This window comes from Elephantulus edwardii, unplaced genomic scaffold (genome assembly GCF_000299155.1).
Source record: "Elephantulus edwardii isolate Elephantulus edwardi_28Jun2011 unplaced genomic scaffold, EleEdw1.0 scaffold00035, whole genome shotgun sequence".
Classification (NCBI taxonomy): Eukaryota; Metazoa; Chordata; class Mammalia; order Macroscelidea; family Macroscelididae; genus Elephantulus; species Elephantulus edwardii.
The window spans coordinates 5,520,931-5,526,261 of NW_006399785.1; positions in this window are offsets into that span (position 1 = coordinate 5,520,931).

The window sequence follows — 5,331 nt, forward strand, 5'->3', positions numbered from 1 at the left end:
TTTGCCCTTTCTGTTATCTAAATGTGTTCTGTTGTACATAGGGTTTTCAGAGGCCTGCTATTTCAGAAGTGGATGGCCAATCCTTCTTCCTAGTCTGTCTCAATGTGAAATATGAAAAATTAAAAGCTGGAAATAGGATGGTCTAATTTTGTATCTTCAATGACTTATTAATTGCAAATGTCTTTTTTAAAAAAACACAAATTGTGACTTTATGCATATATTCTCACCTGATAGGCTGCATAGGAATCAGATATTCTGTGGAAGGAATAATTGCGGAAGCTCAATGTCAGCAGTCAAAACTAGGCCAGGAGTGGACTGTGGATCAGACCAATAACTACTCATGTGCAAATTCCAAATGAGGATGAAGAAAATTAAAACAAGTTCCCAAGAACCAAAACACAATGTTAAATCTACTCCATCTTAATTTAAAGAAATCTTAAGAATAGGTTTGGGACATTGAACACCAAAAATGAACACCAAAGGGAGTTGTGGAATGCAATCAACATTATTCATGAAGAAAGCAAAAGGGCATTACAAATACAGAGGAGAAATAAGAAAATAAAATGGATATCACAAGAGACGATAAAAATTTCACTATAACATCGAGAAGTCAAAATGTCTGAAAAATATGTCAAAGTAAAGAGCTGAACAGGAGATTTCAAATGGTAGCCTGAGAAGATAAAGCAAAATATTATAATGGAATGTGCAGAGGCTACAATTGGAGAATTAAAAGGGAAGGAGTCACTCTGCATTTCTCAAGCTGAGAGAAATGAAAAACAAATTTAAGCCTCAAGTCACAATATTGAAAGATGCTATGGGCAATATATTGAATAATTCAGAAAACGTCAAAAGACCATAGAAGAAAAACACTGACTTACTGTACCAAAAAGAATGATTGATCCTGAAAAATATTCAGGAAATACCATATGAACAGGAACCAATGACAATGAAGGAGGCAGTAGCTGCTTCATTGAAAGCACTGAGGGAAAAAAAAAATAAGGCCCCAGGAGTCCATGGGATAAAAACTGATTTGTTTTAATTAACAGATATGTCCTTGGACGTACTCACCAGTCTATGACAGACATTGGAAGAGGTCCACATTAGTTCTCATTGTCAAGAAAGACTATCTAACAAAATGTGAAAACAATCAAACTGTTATTAATATAACATGTAAAATACTATCGAAGATCATTCCAAAATGACTAGGAGAGTATATAGATAGGGAAGTGTCACAAATTCAAGCAGAATTTAGAAAAGTTCTTGGCACTAGGGATATCATTGCTGATGTCTGAGGGATCCTAGCTGAAAGTAAAGAATACCTTCTCCAACATGGTAAAAAAGGAAGCCACAGACTGGGGAAAATATTTGGTAATGACGCGTCTGATAAGGGATTTATATGTAGAATTTATAGAATACTCGAGCACAATGACAAGATCAAAGAAAACCCAGTTGGTAAAAGGGCACAGGATATGAGCAGACACTTCACCAAAGAAGACATTCAGAAAATGAACAAACACGTGAAGAAATGCTCAAAATCCCTAGCCCTAAGAGAGGTGCAAATTAAAACAATTATGGGATATCATCTCGCCCCAATAAGATTAGCAAAATTTGACAGAACAGCAAATAACAAATGCTGACAAGGTTGTGGAGAAATTGGAACCCTTATTTACTGTTGGTGGGAGTGTAAAATGGTGCAACCACTATGGAAGGCAGTGTGGCGCTTTCTCAAAAAGTTGGAAATAGAAATACCATTTAAGCCAGCAATTCTACTACTGGGAATATATCCTAAAGAAACTAAAACTGCCACCGAAGCAGATATATGCACACCTATGTTTACTGAGACTCTGTTCACAATAGCAAATAGTTGGACAAAACCCAAGTACCTATCAACAAACGAATGGATTGAGAAACTGGTATCGTTACACAATGGGACCCTAAGCTGCACTGAAAACCAAAGAACTCATGAGATACTATACAAAATGGTTGACCCTGGAGGACACTATGCTGAATGAAATATCTCAGTCCAAAAAGGACAAATACTGCATAATGTCACTGTTATAAAACAGGACTGCCATCAAAGTTGGGGGGGAATCTAAGAAAAGAGGGGATAAATAATGTATACTGGATTGAAACAGATGAGGGAGAGAACTGTTTGAAAGGAATACATGATTAGGTATTATTTTCATGATAAGAATCCAGAATGAGAGCTTCACGGGGAGTAGGGGAGTGGGGAGCTGGTCTGGAGGGGGATTGCATAATAATGAAAGTATATATATATAAATTTTTTTTCTTTTTTTTTTTTTTACTTTTCAAAGAGAAAAACCAACTGGGCGGAGGAGTGGGCAAGGAGGAAAATGTGCAACAATGAATGAATGGAAATCCAAAGTCTCTACAAACTTTCATTAAAATTTCAATCAAAAATATGACTAAAAAAAGAAAGTAAAAAATACCAAAAGTATGTCAGCTTCTGCTTTCTTGACTACGCAAAAGCATTTGACTGTGTGGATCATGACAATTTATGGCTAACAATGAGAAAATCAGGAATACTAAAACACTTAATTGTGCTCATTTAAGATCTATACCTAGACCAAGAAGCTGTTGTGCAAACAGAGCAAGGGAACACTGTGTGCTGTCAAGTTGAATCTGAGTCATAGCAATCCTACGCACTCTGAGCCCTATTCTTTCCTGTGTCAATTTTACTGTCGCTGGCATACTTAACCACCATTACCCCAGTCGCTGAGTCAATCACTCTCATCTAGGACCTTTCTGTCTTGCACTGTCCATTCACCATTCAAACATGATATCCCTCTCCAAGGACTGGCCCCTCTTTGCACCATGTTGAAAATATATCAGATGGAGATTCAAAATCCTATCTTCCAAAGAGAAGCTTGCTAATACCCTCTCCATGACAGACATGTTTCTTCTCTTAACAATCTATGATATATTCAATACTCTTCTCCAACACTGCAACTCAAAGGCATTGATGCATCTTCTGTCATCCTTAGTCATTGTCCAGCTCTCCGATGCATAGCAAGTAAATACCTGTATCAGGCAAACCTTAGTATCTAGACTGATATCATCGATCTTCAGCACTATGGAGAGGTCCCTGACAACAGATTTTCCCAATGCAATTTGTCTTATGATTTCCTGACTGCTTATACCAAGTATGTTGATTGTGGAATCAAGCAAGCTGAAACTGTTAATAGTCTCAATCTCTTCACCATCTATCATGATGCTGCCAACCAGGCCAGTGATAAGACTCTTTGTTTTCCAAATGTTGAGCTTCAATCCATGTTGAAGGCTGTAGTAGCAAATGCTTCAGGTCCTCCTCAGTTCTGGCAAGCAGGGTTGTGTCATCTTCATAACCCAAGTTGTTAATGAATCTTCCTCCAGTTCTGATGCTGCATTCCTCCTTGTAGAGCCCAGCTTCATAGACGATCTGTTCTCTATAAAGACTGAAAAGGTTTTGAGATAAGATGCATGGTTTAAAATTGAGAAAGGAATGTGTCAAGGTGGTATTCTCCCTATATACCTATTCAATATGTATGCTGTGCAAATCATTTGAGAATCTGGACACTATGAAGAGCAATGTGGCATCAGGATCAGAGGGGGAGATTCATCAGTAACACAGCTTTGCAGATCCATGGTATTTCAGACCACTTTCTGTGCGTTTGAGAGCTGCATATTGCAGCAAATGATGGCAAATGTGTTTCTAAGCACAGTTGCCAATTTAAAAATTGTGCAGCAACGTGTTAAGGATGATAGAAAAATAATTGATTCCTTTGAGCTGTGGTGTTGAAGAAGGGTGCTGATCATCTCGTGGACTACTAGAAGAACAAGGAAAAATGTCGTGGAGAGTGTGAAGCCAGAGTGCTCTCTGGAAGAAAGGATGATGAGGCTTCGCCTCACAGACTTTGGGTATACCAGTAGGAGGAACTATTCCTTAGAAAGGTACACGATGCTTGAAAGGCTGGAAGGTTGGTGAAAGAGAGGAAGACCGTTGACCAGGTACTTTAACACTGTGACAGCCACAGTGGGCTCCAGTGTGTCAGTGAGAACAGCACAGCATTGACCAGGGTTCATATATTTTTTAAATTTTTTAAATTTTATTTTATTACTTTTTGTGGGAGTCAAATCAGATCTGACTGGTACAGGAGAAGATTGCCCCTCCTTCTCCAGCAGAGCATCTGGTGGATTTGAACCACATACCTCTGGGATTGCAGTGCATCTTCTTGCCACAAGGCCACCCAAGCTCCCTTCAGGGTTCATAATTTATATGTTGTTCATAGATTTGCCATGGATTGTACTTGACTTGACAGCACCTAACTTATCAGACAAGTACTCTGGTAGTAGTGTTTTGTGGCTGTCACCATAAAGGTCTTTTGGGGTTCTATGTTGGTCTTTTTCTAAATATTTCACCTTGTAGTTCGCTATTACACACAGTATTGCTATTCTACTTTCCTTTTCCTTACATTCTTTGTTACACTAGCGATATCTAAGTGATCATTGTATATTGATCTTGATACTTGCCACTCTACTAAATTGGTCTAATAGTTCTAGCATATTTTTATTGAGTCTTTGATGTTTTCTGTGAACACTATCATATAATCTACATATGTTGTTGTTACTGAGTTGGAACAGAACATGAGCTGACCCTCCAAGCCAGTTTTCAGAGACAATCACACGGGAGGTGAATGCCCATTTTTCTCCTGCAGAGCAGCTGGTAGATTTGAACTGCATGTCTTTGGGATTGCAATGTACTTTTTTAGCACTAAGATATCAGAACATATATTGACAGTCTTATTTTTTAAAATAATTTGAAAAGCTTGAAAATATGCAGAATGAGGCATCAGGGCCCGAAGAACTACCCACAGACAACTTGAACAATTCGGAGAACACCAATTTGTTTGCAGAAGGCTAAGCAGACTTGAAGTAGTTAGTGTAGAAGGTAAAACACTATAACCTTTAGTATAATTGAATCTTAACATTGAGAAAGCAAAATCCCTCATGACTGAACCAATAGTCAGTATCATGAGAGATGGATAAAAGGTAGAAGATGTCAACAAGTCCATCTTTCATGGATCCACAATCAATGCCTCAGGTAGTCAAAAAAGTAAACATATTTGTTGCATTAGGAAAATGTGGTGTCAAAGATCCTTCTGTATATATTTTAATTAATTTTATTAAAATGTACATCAAGAGCAATGGTGTCTCTCTGGAGACTAATGTGTGTTTGATACAGGCCATGGTCTTCACAATCACTTGTTATGCATCAGAGAGTTGGACAATGACTAAGGAGGATAGAAGGAGAATTGATGCCTTTGAGCTGTG